We start from the raw sequence: 16,121 nt of genomic DNA on the forward strand, positions 1-16,121 counted from the left end.
AGCTCACCGTGATCGGGACTGATGTCCCTCTCACAGACGACAGTGATCAGCTTTTTTTTCTCCTCACGCTGTCAGCGCGAAGAGAAAAAAAAGCCGATTACCGGCTCTGTTGATATGACATGATCAGCTGTCATTGGCTGGCAGCTGATCACTGGGTAAGGGGTCGGTATCGACCTCTTACTCCGATCTGTGATCAGGTGAGTCTCATAGATTCGCTGATCACAGAGCACTCCGCGCGCTCTCCCTGCAGGAGGTGCACAGGCCACTTGGGCACGGGAGGACGTACTCCCGGCAAAGCAGGTCCGCGCTGTAGCCGTCATTCGGCTATAGCGCAGATCTGAAGTAGTTAATGTTTATAGATTTATCGCTATGGTGGTTTGGCCCATTGCTCAGCCATAATTCTCCCATGTATAGGTAAGGGAATATCAGAGTTATATTGCTGGGTTTTTTTGCACGCTGTAAACTTTATCTTGAGTCCCACAATACTACCTGACTGATGGATTCCCATTTGATTTATTCCTGTTAGACCTTTTTATTCCTACATAATAAAACACTATAAATATACTAGGTTCAATAAATCATAAAATAATTCAATAGGAGACAGCAGAGTAGAGAATACATATATAAATATTTATATATAGATTGATGGATAATAACCATAATTTAAAAAAACACAGCGCCTAGTGACTCTATCAGTAGAAAAGCAATTGTCTTTAAAATACTACAATGAGTTCTCATTGTTAGACCCATGAGCTGAATGTCATAAGTATTTGGGCATCTATATGAAAAAATTCATTTTTTTATAGACATGAAAGCAGACAAATTATATTTACCTGGAGAAGAAGATATGTATGTTTCAAGGACACCATTCATTATTTACAGATGAATGATTGTTATTAAACATTAATGCAACTTAAACTTGCACAAAGACACAATAAAAAAATAAAATGTATTTTAAGGCATATAGTTGTGTTTTGGATCAACCTTAGATATTTCTGATGTGTGCAGCTGAACCACACACAAACTAAAGGATGTCATCTTGATGCACATGACAGGGACAGATAATGCAATCTTTATTTACAATCCTATCATTGAAATAAACTTACTATACAGAACTGTTGCACTGTATTGTTACCACAGTAAAAGAAACACCAGTTTCCCATTCCTCACATGGTGAGATATGTGCTGTATAATGGCGGTACAGGGTGCCATGGATGGGTCCTGTGCAGGAGATATATTTCCCCAATATTTGGGTTGTGGTATCTTTAAGGGAGAGATCAAAAGGCAGTTTTTAGTACTCAGGGGTTCTTACCTATGCAGGGTGAGGGGTTGCAGGGTAGGCTGCTCAAAGAGGACTGATTAAGAGCTCATTCACATTGTTCTGCAGTCCAAACCATAGCTGCTGGCACAGAGTTTTGGGCTAAAGAGCAGTGAGGCAGGTGGCGGTATGATGCACGTTTTAATGCATCACACCGCTCCCCTTTTTTAAAACAAACTTTTTTTGAAGGTGTACAATGTGACACTTCATTGATATCACTGCACAGAAGAGTGGTGCCGAGCAGAGGGGTGCAATATTATTATTATTATTATTATTATTATAATACAGGATTTATATAGCGCCGACAGTTTACGCAGCGCTTTACAACAACATTAGGGCAGACAGTACAAGTACAATACAATTCAATACAGGAGGAATCAGAGGGCCCTGCTCGTTAGAGCTTACAATCTAGGAGGGAGGGTCAAGTTATACAAAAGGGTAATAGCTGTGGGGGATGAGCTAATGGAGAAAATAATGCAGTTGTTAGATGGAGGCAGGATAGGCTTCTCTGAAGAGGAAAGTCTTCAGGGATCGCCTAAAAGTGGATAAATTTGGAGACAGTCTGACAGATTGGGGTAGGGAATTCCAGAGGATGGGCGAGGCTCGGGAGAAGTCCTGGAGGCGGATATGGGAGGAGGTGATGAGGGAGCTAGAGAGCAGGAGATCTTGGGAGGAACGGAGATGGCGTTTAGGTTGGTATTTTGAGACTAGGTTAGTGATGTAGCTGGGGGCACAGTTGTGGATGGCTTTGTAACTTATTGTTAGTATTTTGAATTTAATTCGCTGGGCGAGTGGCAGCCAATGGAGGGATTGGCAGAGAGGGGTAGCAGACACTGATCGGTTTGTAAGGTGGATGAGTCTGGCAGCAGCATTCATGATGGACTGAAGGGGGGATAGTCTATTTAAAGGTAAGCCAATGAGGAGGGAGTTGCAGTAGTCGAGGCGAGAGATAACCAGGGAGTGAATCAGGAGCTTTGTAGTTTCACTGGTTAGAAAGGGACGTAGTTTAGAGATGTTGCGGAGGTTGAGGCGGCAAGCTTTGGAAAGTGATTGGATGTGGGGCTGAAAGGAGAGTTCAGAATCTAGGATAACACCTAGCACCCTGACATGTGGGGACGGGTGGATGGTTTTGCCATTGCTCTTCACAGAGAAGTCAGGGGAAGAGGCACGTGGGGGAGGAAATATTATAAGCTCGGTTTTGGACAAGTTGAGTTTGAGGAAGTGGTGTGACATCCATACAGATATGTCGGTTAGTAAGTTAGTGATGCGTGAGGAGACTGATGGAGTGAGTTGAGGGGTGGAGAGATAGATTTGTGTGTCATCAGCATAGAAATGATATTGAAAGCCGTGAGAGGCTATCAGCTGACCCAGGGAAGAGGTGTAGATTGAAAATAAAAGAGGTCCAAGAACAGAACCTTGGGGGACCCCGACAGAGAAGGGAAGAGGAGTGGAGGAAGTAGAATTGTAAGTGACACTGAAGGTGCGTTGGGATAGGTAGGATGAGAGCCACTGAAGAGCACAGTCACGGAGACCGATGGAGTGAAGTTTTTTGAGGAGGAAGGGGTGGTCAACCGTGTCAAAGGCAGCTGAAAGATCCAGAAGTAGGAGTACAGAATAGTGTCCGTTGGTTTTTGCAGTTAGTAGGTCATTTGTGAGTTTTAAAAGAGCAGTTTCTGTGGAGTGTTGAGGGCGAAATCCAGATTGAAGGGGATCAAGAAGGTTGTTTGTGATGAGGTGGTCACTCAGTTGGTTGTAAACCAGGCGTTCAAGGAGTTTAGAGGAAAAGGGGAGCAAACATGTTGAAGTGTTACATTGCATTCTGGTCTGAACATAACACAAGTCAAAAAAATTCTGTGTGTCTTTGTAGTTACCTGTCTTTTTCTATGCAGGTAACTGCACATAGTGTAAGCAGGCCCTTTCAATACTCTCTGAATTGGTAAGACCTCATTTGGGAACAATAATTCAGAGACTTGGAGAGACTTTGAGTAGGAAAGAGCTTCCAAATCCTAATTACAGGGACTTTGGTCCTAAATGGGTTAAACCACCTGCAAGGGAGTCTTGAAAAGCAGCAGGATTTAGTCAGCAGGTGTCTATGAGGTGGCATGGAGTAGCTGTGAAGTAGTGTGGGCTGTTTGTGGCTTTGTCTTGCAACAGAAACCCTAGATTCTGGTGGTGAGTCATTTTGTGTGTTCTTTATTATACCAGGACTATGTACTATGTGCAGTACAAGATTACCAAATAGGCAGTAGACACCGGCCTATGGGCCCCATACTGTTTAAGGGCCCCACGACAAAGGATGAAAATAATATTGATTTTGTCCTGAGCAGTGGTGGCTGGTCCATAAGGGGCACAGGGGTGCCGCCCCCCCCCCCCCCCCCAATTTCCATGCAGGGAGCCGGACTCATAGGTATCTATGAGTTTTGGGTTTCTTTTGAAGCACATGATTAGAGCCTGAGGCTCTAATTGGCTTCAAAAAGGCTGGGCTCGGGGCGCAGCGCACTGCACCCCAAACCCACCCACTCATGATAATCAGTTTTCACCATTGCTTCCTTATGCTTCGCCGGCTCCTCCTCCTGGCCAATCAGAACAGGAGACGGATCCTAAGACCGGATTAGCCAGGGGTGGGGTGAGTGCAGCCCCCCCCCCCCCCCCAAAAAAAAATTTTAGCACCAGCCGCAACTGATCCTGAGATAAAATGACAATAAATCTCTCTTAAAGTGGAAGTAAACTCCCATGGATGGTTTTTACCTATAGTTAAGCCTAAAATAAGTCTTCTGTAAATAATAAGGTTCTGTAAATATCTCCTAAACGTGCACTGTATAAGAGAAATTTACTTGTGAATGGACCAGTGACATCACCGATGCATGCGCTCTGAAGGATCGGAATACCTGTGCCTTTCCTTAGAGCCCTGTGCCATGAATAGCAGCTCCTGCGCACATGCGTGGGAGTGATATCATCACAGCTCGTCCAATCAAAGGATCGGATCTCCCCAACCCAGAAGGAAGACCGGGTGAAGATGGAAGCCCTGTCAGCGGTGACCGTGCCACTGGAGAGCTTTGTTTTAAGGTAAGTTTCACATAATGTACTAGTATGCAATGCATACTAGCACATTATGACATTGCCTTGCAGGGAAAAAAAAATTTCTTCACGAGGTTTACTACCGCTTTAAATTGTTTACAAAGGGTAGAAAAAATTAATGAAAGTGAATTGAATTCACAGCTCTCCTACCCAATCTAAGGGCTACAGCGGAAAGGGCTGAGATCCCCCTCTGACGTCAGCCGGGAGGTCACGTGACTGCTGTGCTGTCCACTCAGCCCCTCCCACTGTAGCCCTTAGATCGGGGGAGGAGAGCAGTCGGAGGTCACTTAACTGACAAGAAAAAATCTGAAAGAAGGTATTTATTTGAATAATTTTATACAAACATGTACACAGTGTAACATAGCTTAATAGAACAGAAGGGCTGGCAGTAATCTTTCTTTGACTTTACTGCCAGCTACTAATAGGGGCAGAAGGTGAGGTGAGGGGGGGGGGTGAAGAGATCGGTCACAGCCTCACACACAGGAGCTGACAGGCAGAGAGGGGGGAGAGGGGGGAGAAAGGAGAGCATGATGGAGGCACGTAAACTGACCACAGTATTCTGGTTTAGCAGCCATTACCATGGTCAGTTTACATAGGGGACACAGGAACAGGCAGGATCAACCAGGTTCTTTTACAGCATAGAAAGGGACAGATTAGACAGCACAAACATATCATACTTACCTGCTCTGTGCAAAGGTTTTGGTTCCCTGACAGTGCTCCTGGCTCCCTCCCTGCCAAGTGCCCCCATAGAATGCCGCTTCTTATGGGGGCACTCATGTGGGCTCACTCCCCAGCCTCCTTGTCTGCGTCTATTGACACAGACAGCAGGGCTCAGCCCTGCCCCCCCAGCTCCCTCGTCAAAGGATTTGATTGACAGGAGCTGCTATCAATCTGTGTGGAGGGACAAAACAGCTGCTCTCATGCACATAGCTGGATCAAAATTAAAATCATGCTTAGGTAAGTATAAGAGGGGGCTGGGGGGATCCTCTGCAACATATTTTTTTTTACCTTAATGCATTAGAACTACTTTATTGTATACCCTGCATTACGGTAAGTGGGGTAAATACCCCACTAACTATTTCCCTTCTCCTCTCTCTAAACACTTACTTGAGCCTGTCAGGGATCCAGTACTGTGACTGCAGTCTTCTCTCCCCTCTCTTTCTCTTCTCACGGGGATTCGGGTAGCAGCAAGAGCCACTGGCTCCTGCTGCTGTCAATCAACTACTGTGAGGAGGGACCAAGGCAGGGACAAGGCACGCAGTGTGTGTCTATGAACACAGGCAGCATGGCTCTGGAGTGAGCCTGCAGGTGTGACCCCATTTCAAGCAGCTTGCTTTGGGGCACGCAGAGAAGAGGAGGAGCCTGAAGTACTGTCAGGGGACCCCAGAATAGGTTCTGAGCTGCTATGAGCAAAATCATTGCACAGGGCAGGTAAGTATAATATGTTTGTTATTTTAATAAAAAATTGTATACTTTGCAATCACTTTAAATGGAATTCCAGTGCTGACATGAGACCTCTCTGATAACATGACATGAAGACAGCACTAATAGATCCTCTGACAACGCGGCACATCATTATCAACACTTTTCTCCTTTGATTCTTCAATCTTCTAACCAATGGGAAAACTGCATCTTTCTGAAGTTTTTGTATAGCCTGCTTGTCCTAAATGGGAGCTACTATGTCCATTTCGATTTTGCTAGGGCTGTAGCTAGCTCAGACTGTTTGTATAGTTGTTCACCTGGTTTTTCCCTAAGCTTAAAGTGGAAGTCCATGCAAAAACTAAAATCCCTGCATCTATAGCCACCAACATTCTAACACTAACCTCTCTAGCCCTGTAAAGATAAAATGAGTATACATACCTTTTCTGCAGGCGATCTGACCCGATCTCCAACGGCAGAAGCTCTGCTGCAAACACGTCCAACAACGGCTGTGAAATTAATTGGAAGTGAAGTCACCCATAGAGTTACTGTGACAGACCTAGCCGGGGCAGGGGCTTTTGGAGAAGACTGAATGCTAGCCTCTTGTCTACTGATTATGGGCCCTGGATTTTAAAGGAACACTACTCCTTGTGAGGTGTATGCCTGAAGTAATGTTACTTTGGACACAAGTCCATGTCCCCCCAAAACACACAGATTCTGGGAACCCTGTATATGCCATATTATAAATAGTGACTGCTTCATAATGTTGGGACTCTGCTGATGCTGATGTCATCAACTCCAGCCACCTGTCTGTCTGTTGTCTACTATAATCTGTTTATTGTAAATATGTCTAGTGTGGGCTCTAAGAGTCTTTCACCCATTGTTGTTTGTATTAATTAACTCTGCTATTGTGTGAAGGAGTTCTGTGTTGATATTTATGATCATGTGTATTGTAGTTAGGGAGCTTGGAGACAACGAGGCTAGGACCTGAAAGGTCATATCTAGTCTGGAAATAATTAGTTAATTAGCTCATGTTAATTTATGTTTCTGGTTACAGGTGTATTGTTAGAGTAATATGAGCAGGAGGGGGGCCTCCTACTCCAGTGTATATAAGACTATATTCTGTGTTCTAATAAACAGTCCATGGAGAGCAACCAAACAAGTATTGCCTTGTTTGTGGTTGTCAGTGGTTGGAATATCTGATATCTATATTCAGACTGGAAGGAAGCGGTGTATGACGAAAACACTCAAGAGGCATGTGAGATGTTCTGTTACAGTTACTATGGGGCTTCCGTTGACGGACATGCACCTTCCCACACAGCGAAGCTGTGGCTGACAGCTCAGCGTGGGATCAGAGCTTCCGCCGCTGGGGATCGGGTCGGATCGCCTGTAGAAAAGGTACTGTATGTATACTGATTTTTTTTCTTTTCAGGGCTAGATAGGTTAGTGGTAGAATGTTGGTGGCTATAGATGCAGGGATTCTAGTTTTTGCATGGACTTCCACTTTAACCACTTCAGCCCCGGAAGATTTTACCCCCTTCCTGACCAGAGCACTTTTTACAATTTGGCACTGCGTTGCTTTAACTGACAATTGAGCAGTCATGCAATGCTGTACCCAAACTAAATTTGCATCTTTTTTTCCCACAAATAAAGCTTTCTTTTGGTGGTATTTGATCACCTCTGCAGTTTTTTTTTTGTACTATAAACAAAAAAAAGCGTCAATTTTGAAAAAAAAACAATATTTTTTACTTTTTGCTATAATAAATATCCCCCAATTTTTTTAAAAAAACTATTTTCTTCATCAGTTTAGGCAGATACATATTCTCCTACATATTTTTGGTAAAAAAAATTGCAATAAGCATATATTAATTGGTTTGCGCAAAAGTTATAGCGTCTACAAACTATGGGAAAGATTTATGGCATTTTTATGGCATTTTAGTTTATTTTTTTACTAGTAATGGCGGTGATCTGAGATTTTTAGCAGTATTACGACATTGCAATGGATAGATCGGACACTTTTGACACATTTTTGGAACCATTGACAATTATACATTGATCAGTGCTATAAAAATGCACTGATTACTGTGTAAATGTTACTGGCAGGGAAGGGGTTATCGAGGGGTTAAATGTGTGTTCCCTCAGTGGTTCTAACTGTATGGGGATAGGACTGAGTAGGAAAGGAGACCTATCACTGTTCCTACTTACTAGGAACAAACGACATGTCTGCACTCCTCTGACACACACACACAAATCCCTGTGCTGGCGCTCGTGCATGCAATCACGGAGGGACGTACCTGTACGGGATTTCGCCCAGTAGAGCCATTTTGCCGCAGTATATCTGCGTGAGCCAGTTGGGAACCATTTAAGTTGGCTTGTGATTTCTCACTGTCACCAGTATATGTCACTGGTATATGAGATGTCATAATATGAGACTTCACAAACAAAACTGAGTTATAAATACTTATGTTGTCTTCAGCCAATCCAGTAGGAGGTTTAGGCCACTGGTGCATGCTGGGGGGGGGATATACAGTATCTCACAAATGTGAGTACACCCCTCAGATTTTTGTAAATATTTTATTATATCTGTTCATGTAACGACACTGAAGAAATTACACTTTGCTACAATGGTAAAGTGGTGAGTGTACAGCTTGTATAACAGTGTAAATTTGCTGTCCCCTCAAAATAACTCAACACACAGCAATTAATGTCCAAATTGGGCCCAATTAGCCATTTTCCCTCTCCAGTATCATGTGACTAGTTAGTGTTACAAGGTCTCAGGTGTGAATGGGGAGCAGGTGTGTCAAATTTGGTGTTATCGCCCTCACTCTCTCATATTGGTCACTGGAAGTTCAACATGGCACCTTATGGCAAAGGACTCTCTAAAGCAGTGGTTCTCAACCTGGGGGTCGGGACCCCCTCGGGGGTCAAATGACAATTTGCTGGGGGTCACCAAATCCTGGGCTGTTCCTGAAGCCCGCGCTGCTCTCCCAGCATTTTCGCGGCCACCCAGCAGGGCTGTTCCTGGAGCCTGCGGCCCTCCACTAACCTCTTTGCAGCCGCCCATTCAGTTCACAAAGCATGGCTGGGGGGCAGAGACTAGAGGTCAGCTGACTGGTGAGGAATGAAGTGAGTGGGGCTGGAGGAGACCCTATCTCCTGATTTCGGCATAGGTGTCACTGCTGTGAGACACCACAAAGTCGGAGGCACAGTGAAGCCGGAGACACAGTGAGTAACACTACCTGTGATTAGAGTTGCCATTAAAAGTCCCCGCTACAGTTCTCAGATCAGCAGATGACCTTGATTAAGACCCCCCAGCACTGCCACTCATCCCATTCCCCCACCAAGGAGTAAGAGAAGGAATAAAAATAGAGAATACATGGAAGGGAGAGGAAAAGAGGGGGAGGAACAAAGAAAAAGGGAGAGAAAGGAATAAGAGAAAGAACAAGAAAGACAACTAGAGAGAGGGATGGGGGGGAAAGAAATTAGGGTAGAGAGGGATAAAAGGGAAAGAAAGGAGAACAAAGAGAAAGAGTGGTACATCTTAAAATGTACCATAAGGGGTTTTTAATACTGTACAAGTGGAAGAGACTCAGGGAGCGCTAAATGTCCGTGGGTTAGGGGCGCAAATTACTTGTCTTGCCTTGGGAGCTGACAACCCATGCTACGAAAATAATTTTACTGTTAGGGGTCCCCACAACTTGGGAAATTTTATCAAGGGGTCACGGCACTAGTAAGGTTGAGAACCACTGCTCTAAAGGGACCTTAAAAAAATAATTGTTGCTCTATATAAAGATGGCCTAGGCTATAAGAAGATTGCCAAGACCCTGAAACTGAGCTGCAGCACAGTGGCCAAGACCATACAGTGGTTAAACAGGACACGGTCCACTCAGAACAGGCCTCATCATGGACGACCAAAGAAGTTAAGTGCACATGCTCAGCGTCATATCCGGAGGTTTTCTTTGGCAAATAGATGTATGAGTGCTGCCAGCATTGCTGCAGAGGTTGAAGGAGTGGGGGGTCAGCCTGTCAGTCCTCAGACCATACACCGTACACTGCATCAAATTGGTCTGCATGGCTCTCATCCCAGAAGGAAGCCTCTACTAAAGATGATGCACAAGAAAGCCCGCAAACAGTTTGCTGAAGACAAGCAGACTAAGGATATGGATTACTGGAACCATGTCCTGTGCTCTGATGAAACCAAGATAAACTTATTTGGTTCAGATGGTGTCAAGCATGTGTGGCGACAACCAGTACAAAGACAACTGTGTCTTGCCTATAGTCAAGCATGGTGGTGGGAGTGTCATGGTCTCGGACTGCTGACACTGGGAAGCTACAGTTCATTGAGGGAACCATGAATGCCAACATGTACTGTGACATACTGAAGCAGAGCATGATCCCCTCTCTTCAGAGACTTGGCCGCAGGGCAGTATTCCTACATGATAAGGACCCCAAGCCCACCTCCAAGACAACCACTGCCTTGCTAAGGAATCTGAGGGTAAAGGTGATGGACCGGCCAAGCATGTCTGCAGAACTAAACCCTATTGCGCATATGTGGGGCATTCTCATACAGAAGGTGGAGGAGTGCAAAGTCTCTAACATCCACCAGCTCTGTGATGTCGTCATGGAGGAGTGGAAGAGGACTCCAGTGGCAACCTGTGAAGCTCTGGTTAACTCCATACCCAAGAGGGTTAAGACAGTGCTGGAAAATAATGGTGGCCACTAGGCATGAGCTGAACACCCCCCAGTTCGGTTCGCACCAGAACCTGCCAACGGACCGAAAATTCACACGAACGTTAGAACCCCATTGAAGTCTATGGGACTCGAACGTTCAAAATCAAAAGTGCTAATTTTAAAGGCTAATTTGCATGGTATTGTCCAAAAAAGGGTCCTGCCCCAGGGGACATGTATCAATGCAAAAAAAAGTTTTAAAAACGGCCGTTTTTTCTGGAGCAGTGATTTTAATGATGCTTAAAGTGAAAAAAAAAGTGAAATATTCCTTTAAATATCGTACCTAGGGGGTGTCTATAGTATAAGAAAAATGGGGAGATAACTGCGCTACAGTGAAATACATAAACAATAACAATTATAGCTGCGATTCATCTATGCAACACAGACACAGTGAAATTAAATAAGAAAAAAAGGGGGGTGAATCGCACTAGAAAAGATTGGTGATCATATACATCATCACTAAACCAAATATTTAGAACCAAGTGAAAAGTTCCCCTTTAGGGTATACATACACATATCAAATAGTAATCAATCCAAAAATTAAACGTACAAAAGTGATAATTAAAAGTCCATGTATAAAAATAAATCACCCAAGTGATATAAAAGTATCTTAAAAAAGTTCCAGAAAACATAGGTTCTTACTGTGAAAAAAAAAAAAAAAAAGAAGTGTGCTTGCTCCACCACCGTGAAATCAGACTGGCTGCTTACCAGAAACTCATGATCCCCCGTTACAGAGGATCAGAGAAAGCTGTTTGTTAATACTGCTTCGAACCACGACCAATGGATCAGAGACCTTATACCGGGATGGGACATCAAAGACTGCAGGGTCAGGCTAAAGATGATCACACTGACAGGTACTCAGACATAAGCCCACAGCATTGCAGATGGAATCATAGAAGGAAAAAAAGGGGCTCCATATAGGGTAAAATCATTGACTTTATTGGATAAGTAAAAGGTTAAACTCACATGTTAGTAGACAATAGTAGGCATGTAGTGTAGTCTGGAGCGCCGGCCAGAAGCTCACAAACAGCCCGTCCTACTGGAAATAGCAGCAATGGGAGGTGACGAGAACATGTCGCTCTGCCCTATGTGGCGTTTCGTGATAGAGTCACATCATCCAGGAGCACGGAATTTTTCTTTTTTTTTTTCTCACAGTAAGAACATATGTTTTCTGGAACTTTTTTAAGATACTTTTATATCACTTGGGTGATTTATTTTTATACATGGACTTTCAATTATCACTTTTGTACGTTTCATTTTTGGATTGATTACTATTTGATATGTGTATGTATACCCTAAAGGGGAACTTTTCACTTATTTCTAAATATTTGGTTTAGTGAGGATGTATATGATCACCAATTTTTTCTAGCGCGATTCACCCCCCTTTTTTTCTTATTTAATTTCACGGTGTCTATAGTATGCCTGTAAAGTAGCGCGTGTTTCCTGTGCTTAGAACAGTCCCTGCACAAAATGACATTTTTAAAGTAATAATAGTCATTTTAAACTGCTTACGGCTTTGGGGCGTGGCCTGGCACAGCATGGAGTAGGACGCTTTTCTTGAGAGCTCTGTCCATTACTCCTTAATCTTACCCATCCTGGACTCTATGCGCCTCTAACCACGCTGGATCACATCCCTGAAGCTCTAGGAATACCCTGGGCTCATTCTTGAACCGATCGGTCCCCCGGCGGCCAGAACGGAGAGGCGATCTCCTATACGGCGGCCGCATTTAGGCAAGACCGCGGCTTCGGCCTATTCCTGGAGGCCGCGGCCATCTTGGTCCTCCGCTCCTCCGGCCCTGAGTCGAGCTGCCTGCTACCAACAGGTAACCTGTCTATGGACACTTCCTCCAGGGAGGGGGACAGGACAGATAAAGCCCATCTGGCCAGTGGGGACCCCGAGAGAGCTGACAATAACACCCGGCCCGGACTGTGGCCTAGGCTCATATAAGGTGTACAGCGGCCATCTTGGCACACCTCCCTTCCCTGCCTGTGCACTCTGCATAGTTACAGCCCTGAGGTATCCCTTTTGACAGTTTCCACTGGGATCCCATATATCCGGAGAGACATAGCCCCCAAATATCATCAGCTAAAGAAGTGAGAAGAGACTGCACGCACTTGCATAATACAACAACGCCTATCTTTAACCTCTGAGGGCTTCAAGGCCTGAGACAGTGTACGTCTTCCACTAACCAGCAAGTCAGGGTGGTACATTAAGTTTGGAGGGGCTCTGGTTTGCACCTGGGACCCCCGTAAAATGTCACCATCTAAGGCACAAAAGGCAGTGGCAGCAAAACTAGATCAATACCGCCGAACAGAAAAAGAAGACATGGAGGAGGAGGGAACAACTGAGAAAACTGGAGCAGGAGAACGAACGGCGGGCGACACTGACAAACTCCTGGAAGCAATCACCTTCTGCAGAACCTCTCTTACAGCACAAATTGAGGAGGTCAAGGTAGATATTTCCCTTATCAGACAGGATTTTCAAAAACTCAGGGAAAGAGTGAAAGAAACTGAGACCAGACTGGGTGAAGTGGAGAATGCTATCCCGCCCTTACAAACATCCTCAGACCGCGTGCAAAGACAAATACAGCAACTCCTTTTAAAACAAGATGACATGGAGAATAGGCTGAGAAGATGTAATATACGCCTGATAGGCCTGCCGGAAGGGTCTGAGGGTAAGGACACTTCTACTTTTCTGGAACAACTACTGATCAATACCTATGGAAGAGAAGTTTTTTCCCCCATGTTTGCGGTGGAACGTGCACATTGCATGCCAGCAGGACCCCCACCACAAGGAGCTCCTCCCCGCATGTTCATAGCTAAACTTCTTAACTATAAAGATCGGGACACTGCCTTGAGAATGGCAAGAGAGAAGGAAAATATCCCAGTTGGGACTGTCAAGGTGGCCATCTTCCCAGACTTCTCGGCAGAGGTGCAGCCCCGCCGTCAGAGTTTTGCGGAAGAAATCTGCAATATAAATACTCAATGCTTTTCGCAGCTCGGCTTAGGGTGGAGCATGAAGGGCGCGCGGTTTTCTTCGAGGACCCAGAGGAAGTAATCTCCTGGTTGGAACGAAGAGTTAACCCTCAACAAGCTGATTGATCAAGTTCCTTCGATAAAGTGCCTGAGACCGGGAAATATCTCCTATCAGTGCAAATTTAAAGCACAAATCCTGATTACCTACAGCATAAGAGTCACATTACCCTCCGGGGCTCCGGAGTGAGAAAAGGTCCTACAGTCAACATGCATCGTGCAGCGAGACTTTACCCCACACAGTTCTGGGAAGCAGCACCTTATACATTGGAACTCTATCCGGAACTTAATAGTTGCAACTAAATGGAAAGAAGAAGATCGAGAGACCGCACTATATGCTTTGCAAGTGATATGGCTGATATTTTTTATTTTATTTAGTGTCCGGAGGTTGAACCAATTGATCTACATTCCACTGTTCATGAAGAAATTGGAATGTTTCCCAGATAAAAACCAGTTTAGGGATTATGCCCACACAAGTTGGGGTCAGTGTAGGGCAGGGAGGGGGGAGGGAGTTCAAATGTTTTTGGTTTGTTTAATTTTGAATGTGCATACCTATAATAGAAAACAGGTAACGTTACATATAGCGAGTCTATGGGAAAATACCTATGTACCATACCACAGTTATTTGAGTCCGCTATCTCTGCAAGTTAATATTCTATATACCTTGTGCAGAAGGAGCAAATTGTTCTATATAAATGCTATATCAATGGTTAAAATGTTTGGCCTATGGCATCTCTGAAATTTTTGACATGGAATGTGAGGGGTCTGTGCGAGAAATTTAAGCGCGCAGCAGTCTTCACATTCCTGAAGAAGCAACGTGCTGACATAATAGCACTAGTGGAAACCCATATCGAGGGAAGGATTCAGATGGCGCTCCGCAGGCCATGGGTCGGATGGGCGTACCACTCTACCCATACATCACACTCTAGGGGAGTTTCTGTATTAATTGCTAAATCAGTACATTTTGAATTATGCAAGCTAACTACTGACCCGAATGGCCGTTGTGTATTTATTCATGCCAAAGTATATGGGGAGCCCTTGCTTATAATGGCCTTCTATATACCACCTCCATTTAATGTATCCATGGTCAAGGAAGGCATATCATATATGACCCATCATCCAAATATAGCAGCGGTTTGGCTAGGGGATTTTAATACTACCATGAACCCAGCTCTAGACAGACTACAGTTGACATCAATAGCACCCGGTGCTCCCACCGAAACTAAGTTCTCCAAGCTTATCTCCACCTTCCAACTGATAGATACATGGAGACATAAATACCCACTGGTTAAGTCATATTCATGTTTCTCGGCATCTCGGGGCTCTATGTCCCGTATAGACTTTATACTTATCTCCCGTAGATTGACCCCAAGATTATCGGACGTAATGTTTTGACCTAGAGTACTGTCAGACCATAGTCCTTATTGGAATACATTGAGTATTCCAGTGGCAAAACCACCACGAGCATGGCGCCTGAATCCATTCTGGCTATCTCTTCTACCAGAGGATGATGAGCTCATAGACAAATGGAAATTGTACTTTATAGAAAATGATGAGTCAGCATCACCACCTGCAGTCTGGGACTCTTTTAAGCTCTTTGCTAGGCATACATTGATTACGGCGATCAATAAAATCAAGATGGACTCTTCTGGTGCCCTCGGTAAGGCACTGGAGGACTTGTCCTCTGCAGAAAGAGAGTATGCCAACACCCCGACAGCAATAACTGTAGACCAACTTAAATTACAGAATAGAATGGTTAATCAGCTGCAGTACCAGAAAGCGAAACAAAAAATGTTTTTTTCTAAGCAGAAAATGTTTGAACATGGGGAAAAGGCAGGCAAGTTACTTGCATACCTGGTCCACAGCGAAGATAGGCCCCCAGTGGTTATCACACTACATGGCCCCGGAGGACAAAAAATAACAGACCCATCTACAGTAACCTCAATGTTTAGGGACTTTTTCGCAGATTTATACACAACGGCAGCCCCCACTGGGACCCACCTCATGTCTCTTTTTCTTGAAAAGGTGTCCTTCCCTCAGTTAACGGAAGAACAAGTAGACTTATTGGAAGCCCCACTTACTCTAGACGAAATATCAACTGCCATGGCTAGCTTTGCTAGGTCCAAATCCCCTGGCTCAGATGGACTTCCAGTAGAGTTCTATTCCCAATTTAGAGAAATACTAACCCCTAAACTATTAAAATTGTATAACCATCTATTTGAAACTGGGACATTACCTCCATCTATGACAGAGGCCACAATAGTCCTCATCCCTAAACCCGGTAAGGATCTAGGGTTCCCAGAATCCTATCGACCGATATCACTTCTACAGGTTGATATCAAAATACTTGCCAAAGTTCTATCGATTAGGCTCAATCAGGTAATATTGACATTAATACACGCAGACCAGGCTGGTTTCATGCCTGGACGCAATACTTCGTTTAATCTTAGGAAACTATACATTAACCTGCAAGCTACACACGAGGAAGTGGGTACACGAGTGGTTGTGACTCTAGACACAGCGAAAGCCTTCGACTCAGTAGAGT

This window comes from Aquarana catesbeiana, linkage group LG02 (assembly GCF_042186555.1).
Source record: "Aquarana catesbeiana isolate 2022-GZ linkage group LG02, ASM4218655v1, whole genome shotgun sequence".
Classification (NCBI taxonomy): Eukaryota; Metazoa; Chordata; class Amphibia; order Anura; family Ranidae; genus Aquarana; species Aquarana catesbeiana.